This window comes from Protopterus annectens, chromosome 11.part0, assembly GCF_019279795.1.
Source record: "Protopterus annectens isolate FY-2018-M chromosome 11.part0, PAN1.0, whole genome shotgun sequence".
Classification (NCBI taxonomy): domain Eukaryota; kingdom Metazoa; phylum Chordata; order Ceratodontiformes; family Protopteridae; genus Protopterus; species Protopterus annectens.
Window position 1 is genome coordinate 877,852,240 of NC_056745.1, and position 14,250 is coordinate 877,866,489.

Sequence of the window (14,250 nt, forward strand, 5' to 3'; positions counted from 1 at the left end):
GTCCTGCAAGCTCTGGGGTTCATGGCATCTTGCATACTCCTCATTCCATATGCCAGACTGCATATGAGGAAACTTCAATTATACCTAAAGACCTTTGGTGTCAGCACTCTCAAGACCTGGAAACTCTTCTACCTATAATTCCTTGCCTTAGAAAGGAATTTCTGTGGTGGGCAACAGCATGCTGCCACAGCAAGGGACTGCCCTTTTTCCCACCACGCCGCCCAGACCCTCACCACAGACGCATCAGACTATGCTTGGGGTGCACACCTGGATGGCAGGTGCATACAGGGCCAATGCAGCCCACAACAAATACTCCTTCACATCAGTCAAAAAGAGGTGATGGTTGTGCAGCATGCCTTGATAGCTTTCAAACCCATTTTCTCTCTCCAGGGGTTCTCCTGATCAAGACAGACAACACCACTGTGATGTGGTACATCAACAAGCAGGGGGGACTCACTCCTTCCCTTTATGCAGGCTGGCCCTGACCCTTTGGCTCACTGACTCCTCCATGCAACTACACCTGTTAGCGCAATACCTACCAGGCTCCCTCAACTCCCTGGCAGACCAATTAAGCAGAAACCTTCTGGACCCACATGAGTGGCAGCTCAACAGAATTGCCTTCACCCTAATAACTCAGAAATGAGAAACCCTGAAGGTTGACCTCTTTGCCTCCCACACCAACCATCAGCTCAGCAAATTCTGCACCAGGGAGCATCACTGCATGGCTTGGAAAGTGGATGCCCTCTCCTTCCTCTGGGTCAACCTCTCGGTCTATGCCTTTCCTTCCCTACCTCTCCTCCCCAGGGTACTTCTCAAAATAAGGGAGGAAAAGCCAAGTACCATTCTTATAGCTCCAGACTGGTCCCATCAGCACTGGTACCCCTTGCTGCGCAGTCTGTCCCCACTGCCTCCATGCCATCTTTCTCAGATTCCAAACCTCCTAACCCAGAGGGAAGGGGAATTCATGCATCTCCATTTGCACACTCAATTTGGCAGCTTGGCGTATTCCTTAACCCCGATCCAATCTGCCAAATTCAGTAAACAGGTTCTGGATGTTATCTGTGAGGCCAGACGTCCTAGCACCAGAAAGTCCTATGCAGATAAATGGAAAAGGTTCTGCACCTGGATCCAGGCTAAGGGAGCCAATACGACACAGCCCTCCATCCCTCTCATCCTGGATTACTTAGCTGACCCTACTACACAGTGATCTCTCTTTCTCCTCTATAAAAATTCATGCCTCTGGTATTTCTGCTAATTTTCCCACTGAGCAGCCCCTTTTCTCACACCCTTTGATCAAACATTTCCTCCGAGGGGCTAGCAACTTGACAACTTGAGGCCCCCCAGAAGGGCATCAACACCAGCTTGGGACTGTAACTTTGTCTTGGAAAAGCTCACACTGCCTCCTTTCAAACCAGCTTCTTTTGCAGAGCTAAAATTTCTCTCCTGGAAGATGGGGTTCTTTCTGGCCATCACTTCAGCCAGAAGAGCCTCTGAGCTGCAAGCACTCATGGCTATGGAACCCTTCATCATCTTCCATGCAGACCGGGTATCCCTCAGAACTAACCCATCCTTCATGCCCAAGGTGGTGTCCAGTGCGGCTCTCAGCCAATCCATTCATTTGCCCACCTTCTTTCCTAATCCCCAGAACAAGGGGGAAAGGATTATTCACTCTCTAGATGTGCACAGACACCTCAGATACTATCTGGACAGAACTAAATCCTTCAGAAAGTCTGATCATTTGCTGGTTAGCTTTGCTACAGGGGCAGAAGGCAAAGTTATCTCCAAGCAAACTATTTCCAAATGGATAGCACACTGCATCCATTTCTGTTAAAAATAGCATGGTAAGCCTCCCCTAAGGGGGTCAGGACACACTCTACCAGAGCAGACTTCACCTCTGCAGCTTTCCTCAGAGGAGTCCCGACCAGGGACATCCTGACGGCTGCCACCTGGACATCTGTTCACACTTTCACCAAGCATTACCACCTGCCTCTCTTCTCCAAATCCTGGGCAGGGTTTGCCTCTGCAGTCTTGCAAGGCATCCTAGCCAGCCCCTAGCTTACTTGACTGCTTCCACCCATTTCCTCAGCTTTGGGAATCTACCCAAAGCTGATGACTGCAACAGTTAAACACGAAGAACATAGTATAGTTGTGTACACTTACCATAAATGTAGATGTTTGCATGTATTCACTGTTGCAATCCTGGTTTCCCTCCCTCCAGCCCCCTTTTTTCTCTCTCTCCTTTTGTTACCTTTCTTCCTTTTTATTCTCCTTTCCTTACAAGGGACATACTGGTATTTATTTTTCACTGGTGGGGTTCTTCCACCAGAACCTGGACTCTTACTTTGGGGACTCCTGATAGGTTAGGGCAAGAAAAACTGATGTAATGGCGTCGGCTGCCTTACTTTATATCTCTGATGACCTGACGTCAGTCCTCGGGCAACAGCAACCGATGCAGAAATACTAAGTCTCTGGTTTTCGGGGCAGCCGAGGGCTACCTTGGCATGGATAACCCAAATCTGATGGCTGCAGCAGTGAATACACTCTAACATCTACATTTATGGTAAGTGTACACAACTGTACTTTTCTGAAATGCAGGATCCAAACTGTTCCAATGCTGGCATGCCTGCCTCCTCCCAAGTCCTTAACTCTTATTGCCTTTTTTCACTCCCTTCTTCCTCGGGCCTCAATTACAGCCAGAGAATTTCTCTGGGTTTTTATGGCCTTCACCATTTCTATGCTCCCTCTAGCCAAACTCCATATGAGAAAGCTTCAGTGATTTCTAAAGTCATTTTGGCTTCAGCACTCACATCCTCTAGAGTTCCTAGTCCCTCTTCCATGCCTCAAGCTGGAAGTTCGTTGGTCAATTCGGCAGTTGTCACTCAATCCAGAGCTTCCATTTCAACCCCCTGTCCCCTATCCCCTCTCAGTAGCTATTCACAGATGCTTCAGATGTGGAGCTTCCTTTGGCTCTTGGGGCCTTTGGTCGCTTTAGCAAAAGAAAGAACACATCAATGTCAAGGAGATAAGAATTCTTGTTAGCTCTTTAAGCATTTCATCCTTTCTTCATTTCAAGGCCAGTCAAGATGCTGACAGACAATACCAGTTATGTGGCATGTCATCAAGCAAGGGCAGACAAGGTCTTTTCTGCTGTGCAGGCTAACACTTCAAGTGTGGGAGCTAGCTATCTAGTATCAAGTTACTCTTCAGGCAGATTATATTCCCTGCAGTTAGAGCATTGTGGCAGACTGTTGGAGCAGGTCCATATCAAAATCCCAGTAGTAGATGCTTCATAGGGATGTGTTTCTGGACATTGTCTTCCAGAGGAGTATTCCTTAAGTGGATCTCTTCACCTCCCCTCTGAACAGACAGCTTCCCCGTTTTTATGCCAGAGCCCCCATGCCCTCTGGTCTGGAAGGTTTACACCATCTCTTTTTCCTTGAAGGGAATGTTTCTTTATGCCTTCCTTCCCCTTCCTCTCATCCCAAAAGTTGTGTTCAAGGTAAAACAGGATGCTTCCAGAATATTGCTGGTGACTTCTTTTTGGCCCAGACAGCACTGGCTTCCTCTTCTGCATTTAGCTAAGGGCAGTCATCACATGTTATCTCACAGGGTGGACCTGCTCATACAAGAATAGGGATCTTTCATCCATCCCTACCTGTCCATTGTTCAACAGATACTGTTGGTGATAGGATTTTGATTCCATATGGACATCTTTTTTCTGAGGACGTGCTTAGGGTACTGCAGGAGGCTGTGAAACCCACTATTAGGAAATCCTACTTATCCAAATAGACGAGATTTTCACTTTGGTGTCTTTCTTGTAACATGGATCCACTTTCTGTGGATGTCCCTTTTGTTCTTTCTTATATTTGTGAATTGCTCAATGTTGGGTTTGGCATATTCTTCTTTTAAGGCCCACTTGTCAGGTATTTCTGCTTGTCTGCCTCTAGCACCCACTTTAGCCTCTAGATATGAGGCTAAACAGTTTCTTAAAGGCGTTTCCATATCAGACCTCCCAGGAGGCCTGTCTCTGCTTCCTGGGGCCTTAATTTTGTTTTGAAGAAATTGACTCCGGCTTCTTTTGAGCCTGTGGTCTCAGCTTCCTTGCAGCTTTGTTCTGGGAAGACTGTTCTTTTACTGGTCCTTACTTCTTCCAGACAGGTGTCTGAGCTGCAAGCCCTTATGGCTGTTCCACTTTTTTTAGTTTTCCATAAGGGCAGGGTGTTCCTTCGTACTAATCCTTTTGTGCCCAAAGTGTTGAATGAGTTGTCTCTTAATCATTCTATTCATTTGCCCACTTTTTTCCCCGTCTCTGCAGTCTGCTAGTGAGAAGGTTTTGCACAGTTTGGATGTACATAGACAACTCAGGTTTTATTTGGATAAGACCAAAGTTTTTTGTAAACCTGATCAGCTTTGTTTCCTTTCTATATCTTTGGGATTGGCAGTTTCCAAGCAAGTTATTTATTTTTGTAATCTAAAGCCAATTCTTTTTGTTATTCTTCTCATGACAACAACCTTCCTTCCTTGGTTAAGGCTCATTCTACTAGGGCTATGCATACTTCTCAACTGTACAGATTTTCACAGAATGTCCGGATTTTTGCCTCATATTATTGGGTCTGTTCCTCATAAAAATTGTTTTTTTTGACAAATCACATGGATAATCTAAGAACTAAAGTTACTAAATAATGACATGCGTTTGAGTTTCAGACTTCATATCCTTCAGAAAAATGCATGCAAACACAAATTGTTGTTCTAGCAACTTTCTAAGTTTATAAGAGCAATATTTGAAATGTGTCTCTATTTTTGTCCCTTTGTTCCTCCCATTATGTCAGGCTTTGTCCAGATTTCTTGGATTAAGAGGTTGAGAGGTATGGGGGCTAGGGCTTCTTCTTGTGCATTTTTCAAGGGTTTAGATGCTAACTCTATTCTTGAGGCAGTGACCTGGACTATTGTACATAATATTACCAAGCATTATAAGTTGGATGTTATATCCAGGGCTAGAGCTGGTTCCTGGAGGGCTCTGATGTTCCTTGCTCCTCCCTGTTCTCTTCATGACCTTTTGTACTGTTCCTGTTGTAAGAGATACTGCAACAGTGAAATGGAAGGATGTAGTATAATTGTGAAATATCTTACCGTAACAGTCGATGTCTCTTTTCACTGTTGCAGTATTCATTTCCTCCCTCCTCTACTTGGTTCTTTTCCCTTCTGGATGTGGCTGGTACCTCTCTAATCCTTGGATTGGTGTTCCTACTGGGGCTCTCATTTCCGAGGATGGTACGTCTGGACATCATCTTTATGCCCTATGCTGAACACTGGGAGCATACATGTGATGTTTGGCGTAGCAATCGGTAGGCTTTGGTTTATTGTCCGGATGTGGAGCTGCTCTTGGCAAGGGAATTCTATTGTAAGGAATACTGCAACAGTGAGGAGAAGGGACACTACCATTCTGGTAAGATTTTACACAACTATACTTTCTATTGCCATGATTGAGTTTTCTTCTAAATGACTGTAGACTCTGTTGGCATCACTTCCAGTATGTAGTTTATACATAGTCCGAAGGCAAGTTGTGTAGTTTTTAGGATATCTTGCAGGTCCATTCTTAAGAAGGAGTTTGGTTTTTCCTGTTGTTAACCAGATTGGCATCTGTTCGAGGTGGCATACAAGTAATTCTTACTTATGGCTAAATCTTCATTTAAAGGTGTTGATACTTTTAGCCAGAAGTTAGGCACTGCATCTGGGCCTGGACTTAAGAAGAGCTTTTCTTAATTTTGTTTCAATTTCTGTGGCCATTACTTCATCCTATTTCATATCCTATATATTTGAAGATCTTATTCCTTCTTTTACTACTTCTATCCATTCAGAATCTGTGTTAGGTTCCGCAGGATCTTCACAGATTTCTCCAAAATGTCTTTTTTTGGTGGTGTTGCTATTCATTTTGCCTTGTTTCCCAATTCTCTATAAAACTTATTTTGGGTCATCAATAAATTGATTACTTTATACTTTTCCTTTATATTTATCTGCATATCTTCTAAGTTTTTCTGCCTGTGTAGATATCTTTACCTTATTTGTAATAATGTGCAATAGATCCTTGGCTGTTCTGATACTATACATTGTTTTATCACTTTTATCTTTCTGAGCATTTTTGTTGATCTCTCTCTTTTGTATTCTTGTAACAGCGACACTTCTTGTCTTAATTGCTTTATAGTTTTCTGTATTTGATACTTCCATGATGACATTTGATTTCTCTACTTCCTTTCCCTTACTGAGCTGTGTTTTTCTGATAAGACTTTATCTGTTATTAATATAGCTGCACAGTGATATATCCTATTTAATTGTGTTATATTGTATGAATTTCTATGAGCAGTCTTGATTACTGTGTTCATTTGTTTTATCAAACTTCCAACATTTTAGGTCTTATTGACTTTCTGCAGTCTATTGCTTTCATTGATTTTAATATGTCTAGCCATATAGCTGCACAGTGATATATCCTATTTAATTGTGTTATATTGTATGAATTTCTATGAGCAGTCTTGATTACTGTGTTCATTTGTTTTATCAAACTTCCAACATTTTAGGTCTTATTGACTTTCTGCAGTCTATTGCTTTCATTGATTTTAATATGTCTAGCCATCTCTATTAAATGAAGCAGCTCTTCCTTTAGACCATTTTCTTCTAATCTAAGGACACAGTCTTTCTTCTCCATTTCCTACAGGGATTCTACATAAAGTTCCAGAATATCTTAGTGTGCTATTTCCTTTTCAGCTTCATCCTGTGTCGTCCGTTGCTTTTTCGTATGGGAACTCACTGGCCTTTTCCACAACATTGACTGCATCAGAGTTGACACAGTTTCATTTTCCTTATCTTGCTGTGCCACTCCATCTGAACTTTTCTGCTGGATTCCAGCTGAAGGCTCCAAAGTTATCTTCAGTTGGCAACAGGTCAGATGCTTCCTGCTTCACTGGTTCCTCCTTAATTTAGGGATTCATTATTCTAGAATACTGTGATGTTATGGGTTCATAGGTAGGTACTAGGCTATTGGCCCTAGGGCCTATATAAGTCTAGCCAAAGGTACCCTGGCTTTCGCCACCCAAGAAAATTATTTTCCTGTGCCACTGTTGAGCAGAGCCACAGAAGTGATCCCCGGGGTGAATTTCTTATCTCCTATCCAATCATCAAGATTTTTCTTGAAGAGTGCTAATGAGGAGCTTTGTTTGATATAGATAGGTAGTTTGTTCCAGAGTATGGGAAGTCTCTGGGACAGGAATCTATCACTCCAGCATGATGTTCATCGTGCATACAGCTGCAGTCATAACAGATGGGTTTTCCTGCCGTCAGGCGGGTCCTCGGTCGGCCGAATTCCAAAGTCTAGGTCTGGCGTCGGTTGTCGTCGCTTCTTCCCTGACGTCAGTGCGACAGGGGTATAAAAGAACCAGCCGACGCCATTTTCTTCAGTCTTTCTTGCCGCGTGGTGCCCGAAGCAGAAGCAGTTCGCAAGTGCCGGTCGGCCAGCTCCTGAGATTACGAATATCTGCAACCGAAGTCTTCTTGAAAGCTAAGTACCCTGTTGGGGAAACTTTTCTTGCCTCTGACCAATGTCAGACAAAGTTAATAATTGTATTTCATGTGGGAAGCAAATACCGCATAAGGATTTTCATTCCCTCTGCATTCCTTGCTTAGGCCCAGACCACGACGTCTCGGCCTGCCGTTTTTGTGTTACATTCAACAAACGCACCATTAAGCGTCGGGCGGAGTTCGCCCAGCACTTTTTTGGCAAAAAATTTAACTACATAATGTCGTCGGATACTCCGACTCCAGTTTTGACTAAAAGACGCAAAGATAAGGACGACACACGAGGTCCGAGGCCTCTACCGACACCACGCCAAAGCCGACTACAGGTGGTCCGGTTCTCAGCGAGGTGCCTACGCAGCCCCTGACTACCGACGACACTTCATTGGCGGTGTCTTCTGTACCCGAGGTCGCAGGCTCTTCGGCCCACACCCCGACTACAGATACCGAAGCCACTCTTGGCGGTGAAACTCAGAGTTTAGACAGGTCTGCCTCCTCTCAAGGTGTCTTCAGGCCTTCCTCTTCTTTTTCCATCAAGGCTTTCACTAAGTCTAAGACAGCCATGCAGTCTAAAAAACAAACCCCACAGGGCCCTTCTCAAGGCCCCATGCCTAAAAAGCAGATGCTCAAAATGGCTGAGGACTTAATTACTCTTATCTGGCGTTCTCAACCCCCCCCCCCCCGGAAAAAAGACCCAGAGTGGAGGAAGAATCCCCCTCCTCGGACCAGGCCTCCATTATTTCAGAACATTCTGATGACCAGGAGCATTCATACTCCCCTTTTGAAGATTCTGATGCAGAGGAGTCCATTCCTTCTGTCTCCCCCCCTGAGGATTACTCTTTTGGGGAAACCTTGCATACCTTGAGGGAACACTTCCATTGGGAAGGCCAAGAGTACTCAGACTCCAAGAAAAGGCTTAGGGATTTTCTCTTGCTCCCTCAGCACAGGCCTCTGGCTATACCTCCTGTCTTAGATATCCTTGATGATTTATATTGGGAGTCATGCCTCAACCCTGACTCTTTGCCTCCAGCTCCAGTCAAGCCTGACAGGTATTACCGGGTTCCTGACTCACACCAATTCCTATACAAAAGCCATGCAGCTGACCCAGAAACTATCTCACAGGGCCCCAAGGGAATTAAGGCCTCCACTGCTAAAAATCCATTACCTTCAGAGAGGGATTCCAGAGCTTTAGAAAGGTGGGGGAAAAAGGTATACACCTCGGCCACCTTATCCATGAGGGCATTAAACTGCCAGTTCCATATGTTAAAGTACCAACAGTTTCTGTTATCACAGTTGAGAAGCAAACTGTCACAAACTGAACAACCAGATTTGAAGGAGTTGCAGGATTTGATACATAGTGCAGAGCAAGTAGGTAAACATACCTTGCAATGTGGTTTTGATGCTTTAGAAGCCTCATGTAGAGCTGCTGTTACAGGATCAGTCATACGTAGACATGCTTGGCTTAAAGAGCAAACCTTACCAGATCATGTCAAAGCTAAATTACTGGATGCACCTCTGCAAAAAAATGTATTGTTTGGTGTTAAAGCTGAGGAGGTATTAAAGAAAATGGAGGAAAAGGCAAAATCAATGCAAACAGTGAAAGATTTCCTACAGGTACAACCTCCACGTTTCAGTAGAAATTGGCCTTCAAAAAATTGGTCCTTTCCAGCCACGGACAGACCCCAAAGAGGTAGATATAGGCGCCCGAGGGGTAGAGGGCAATCTCAAGGATCGTTTAGAGGCAGACAATGGCAAACACCTACCCAAAGAGGTAGTGAGGATAGTTCACAGCCATTCAGAAAGCAGAACCAATGACTTTCCCCTTCGCATGCCAAGCAAGGCTCAAATGGCAGCACCTTTAGGCGGGAAACTGGCACTATTTTCAAAAAATGGCATATTGTCACAAAAGACAAATGGATCCTGGACATTATAGACAGAGGCTACAGATTCCACTTTCGCACCCTTCCAAAAATGAGAGACATGCCAAACCTGCCACACAATCAAAGGGCAGAGGCACAAAAACAAATTTCAGATCTCATGGACATGAAAGCTATTCAAGAGGTACCTGCACAAGAACAGGGTCAAGGTTTTTATTCCAGACTATTCCTGGTACCAAGGAAGGGCAAAGATTGGAGACCTATTTTGGACCTATCCATCCTAAACACTTTTTTACTCATGCCAAAATTCAAGATGCTCACATTACAGCAGCTTCTTCCCATGCTGGGCAAGGAGTCTTGGCTGGTAACATTGGACCTCAAGGAGGCATACCTGCATGTCCCAATCAGACAAGATTGCAGAAGATACCTCAGATTTCTTGCAGGTTCAACACATTATCAATTCTCTGCATTGCCCTTCGGCTTATCTACTGTGCCCAGGGTGTTCACTAAATGCCTGGCATCAGTAATTGCCTACTGCAGACTGCATGGGATACAAATATACCCATATCTGGACGACTGCCTGATCCAAGCAGACAGCAAGCACATACTTCTGAAACATCTGGCTTTTGTAATAAGGTTGTTGAATTCCCTGGGATACACAGTCAACAAAAAGAAGTCAAGTCTACTACCATCTCAAACAATAATTTTCCTGGGTGCCAACTTGGATACAAACGCCCAGATGGCCTACCTCATGCCAGAGAAACAAGGGCAACTAACTCAATACTTCAGAAAAATGGCAACTTTCACCAGGCTGACTGCAAGGAAAATCCTGCAGGCTCTGGGATTCATGGCATCTTGCATCCTACTAATCCCATGTGCAAAGCTGCATATGAGGAAACTTCAATGGTACCTGAAAAACCTATGGTCTCAGCACAGCCACAGCTTGGAAACAATAATACCACTAATTCCATGTCTTCAAAAGGAATTTCTGTGGTGGGCTCAAGCATGCCAAAGAAACACAGGTCTCCCATTCTGCAAGCCTCAAGCAAGTCAAACCATCACAACAGACGCCTCGGATTACACCTGGGGGGGCGCACATGACAAATCGGTGCATTCAGGGCAGATGGTCCCAAAAGGAAAAGCACCTACACATCAATCAAAAGGAAATGCTAGCAGTAATAAATGCTATTATAGCTTTCAAAGACCTGCTGCATCCAGGCCAGCTATTAATAAGGACAGACAACACCACAGTAATGTAGTACATAAACAGGGAGGAACCCATTCATACCCCCTATGCAGGCTAGCCATGTCTCTTTGGAACATGGCTCTAGAATTGCAAATCGAGCTTCAAGCACAGTTCCTGCCAGGCAAGAAAAACACGCTGGCAGACAACCTAAGCAGAAATATGACAGATCCACATGAATGGAAGTTGCATCCTCAAGTTTTTTCAAAGATAATTCAAGCATGGGGAAGGCCAGACATAGATCTCTTTGCCTCCCACAGAAATCACTAATTGGCAAAATTCTGCTCAAGAACCTTTCATCCACAGGCCTGGAAAGTGGACGCACTCTCTTTCAGTTGGACAACAATGGCAGTTTATGCCTTTCCACCTCTTCCTCTGCTGCCCAAAGTTCTATTAAAAACCAGAGCAGACAGACCACAGATGATTCTCATCGCTCCAGACTGGCCAAGGCAACACTGGTACCCACTCCTGAGGAGCCTGACGCATTCCCCACCATGGATCCTGCCTCTAATGCCTCTTCTACTGACTCAACACAACTTCAAAACTCTTCACAGTCAGCTGAAAACACTCAATCTAGCCGCATGGAAGATTCCTTAAAATCACAACAAACCCTACTCTCCAAGGAGGTACATGATGTCATTTTGGAGGCCAGAAGACCTTCTACTAGAAAAGCCTACTCCGCCAAATGGAAACAGTTTTGTGCTTGGAATGAGAAAAAGGGCCAGAACCCTGGAATACTGAATTTACCTCAAATATTACAGTACCTAGCTGAGATGCTAAGCAGTGGACTTTCATTCTCTTCCATCAAAATCCATGCCTCAGCCATTTCTGCAGAATACAACACTGATCCTCCTTTATTCTCTCACCCCCTCTTAAGACAGTTCCTCAGAGGGGCTAAGAATATTAAACCCTCAAGGAAACAACCAGTGCCTGCTTGGGATCTCAGTTTCATTCTAGAGAAACTGACTTTGCCTCCTTTCGAGCCAGCTGCCTCAACAGAACTACAATATTTGTCCTGGAAAACCGCCTTCCTGCTGGCTATCACCTCAGCTCGCAGGGTTTCTGAACTACAAGCCCTCATGGCTGTGCAACCTTTCATCATTTTCCATCAGGACAGTTTCCTTACGAACCAACCCTTCCTTTATGCCAAAGGTAGTATCCAGGGTAGCCTTGAATCAGGCTATCCACTTACCTACCTTTTACCCCAATCCTCAAAACAAAGGGGAGAGGCTACTACATTCTTTGGACATTCACAGGCATCTACGTTATTTGTACAGAACAAAGCCTTTCAGAAAATCAGAGCAACTCTGTGTCCTATGCTACAGGGGCTCAAGGGAAGCCTATTTCCAAACAGACAATCTCAAAATGGATAGCCCACTGCATACGCTTTTGTTACTCTCTTCATGGTAAAACTGTACCTGCAGGCATAAGATCTCACTCCACTAGGGCCACAGCTACCTCTGCAGCTTTCCTCAGGGGGGGTTCCTACCAAAGATATTTTGGAAGCTGCCACTTGGAGTTCTGTGCATACTTTCTCCAAGCACTATCACCTGCCTTTATACTCCAAATCTAGAGCAGGTTTTGCCACTGCAGTTTTGCAGGGCATCCTGGCTCCTCCTAGTTCCACCTAGTGCCTACCACCCTTATTTTAGCTTTGGGATTCTACCCATTTGTTATGACTGCAGCTGTATGCACGATGAACATAGTACAGTTTTGTACCTACCATAAATGTAGATGTTCGAGTGCTAATACAGCTGCAGTCCAAGTTTCCCTCCCTCCTTCACCTCTGGAACAGGCCTAATGGCTAACACCTCCTCATACAACCTGATTGAGGTATTCTTTTATGGTGTATTTGCTTGCAACTGCTGTTTTTTGATTATACTGCATTGCATTATTGCATAAATTTATGTATTGCCTTCCTTCTGGGGGCACCTGACATCTGGGGCAAGAAAAACTGAAGAAAATGGCATCGGCTGGTTCTTTTATACCCCTGTCGCACTGATGTCAGGGAAGAAGCGACGACAACCAACGCCGGACCTAGACTTTGGAATTCGGCTGACCGAGGACCCGCCTGATGGCAGGAAAACCCATCTGTTATGACTGTAGCTGTATTAGCACTCGAACATCTACATTTATGGTAGGTACAAAACTGTACTTTCTGTTCATTGTGGTGACAAGGTTTAGGTCCCTAGAGCGTGTAGCTCGTAGGGATATGGATTTTTTTAAGTGGAGCATGTCTAAAAGGTCTGGGTTTGACATAGCTTTGTATGTTAGGCAGAGATCGCCTCTGAGTAGGCGATATGCAATGGAGTAAAGAGTTTCTACACTTTATCATTCATTGTGCAGGTAATCTATAACTTAAATTTCTATTTCTTTAACTTCTCCATTACTTATGGTCTCTTCTGCTCCCCCCCGCTTTCTTACATTTTGTATTGTAAACTTTTCGTTATCCAGATGTCTTTGCCTTTATTTCTCTTCAGATATATTTAGTGCTGCTTTTTCTGTATTTGATTAGTTTTTGTCTTCTCCTTTGTATAAATATTGCATCATAGTAAGTCTTTTTCTTTCCCATGTCCATATTTCTTCTACAGATATCTCCCGCTCCTCCTGTTTCTCTCTTAATTAGGGGACTTAATGTTCCATCATACTGTTACATAACCTGTCACTTTCTACACTAAATCCTTTACTTCACAGGTATTCTGTAACTTCAGCCTCTATTTTTAAGTTCTACTTTACTTATCTGTTTTACATTCCCTCTTTGTGATCTTTTTTTGTATTGTGAAATTTTCCTTATCTGGGTGACTTTTCCTGTATTTCAGTTTGAATATCTTTGCTGGGTTTTTTGTATTGATTAATTTGGCTTTCTCCTTTGCATAAATATGGCACCATATCAGATCTGTCTTTAATTCCCATGTCCATTATTTCTTTTTTATACCTTTAAAATATATCTAGATTTTTTTTTTTTATATTTTTGCACTTTGAGTTGCTTCTTTTTCCAAATGTCCCAAGGTTTCTTGGTCTATATAATGTTTTTCATAGATCTGTTTTATTAATGAACACAAATTTGCATTTGAAGCTGTTGACATGTTTTTCTTGAGCAGGTATTTTCTTTCCTCTAATTTCTTTCTTAATCTTTTTGTATATCTTCATTCTGGAAATTTTAGGCTTCTTGCATAATAGTAACAGTACATAATTTCTTTCTTGTCCTCAGTAGTCCACTCTGTCATTTTTATGGTTCTTTTTTTGGTCTGTCATTTTTCTTATTTTTGTGGACTACTATTTTCTTCTGCAATAGGGTGCCATCTGTGTAGCTGCATTCATATTGCACTAGTCCTGTGCAGGTTGTCTCATATTTCAACATCAGTTGAATGCATGCAAGTTGTAACAGCAGTTTACATCCTGGTGTTCTGCGTGCCCCAATTTGACATGCTAATGTTGCTAAATGTGCTCTTGTGCTCCATATAAAGAGAATCTGGCATTACACTGTGATGGAAATTTAGAAAATGGGTCTTGCAACTGTTAGAGTGGAGAAAATGATAGTGGGTGTATTGTCTCATTTCAGTAGCA

The 14,250-nt window shown here is 43.5% G+C and overlaps 1 protein-coding gene across 6 annotated transcripts in view; it reads left to right on the forward strand.

Annotated features, from left to right (window-relative positions):
• USP15 (ubiquitin specific peptidase 15) overlaps positions 1-14,250 on the forward strand; it is a 2,212,142-nt gene that overhangs the window by 586,090 nt on the left and 1,611,802 nt on the right. The gene's annotated exons all lie outside the window — the stretch shown is intronic.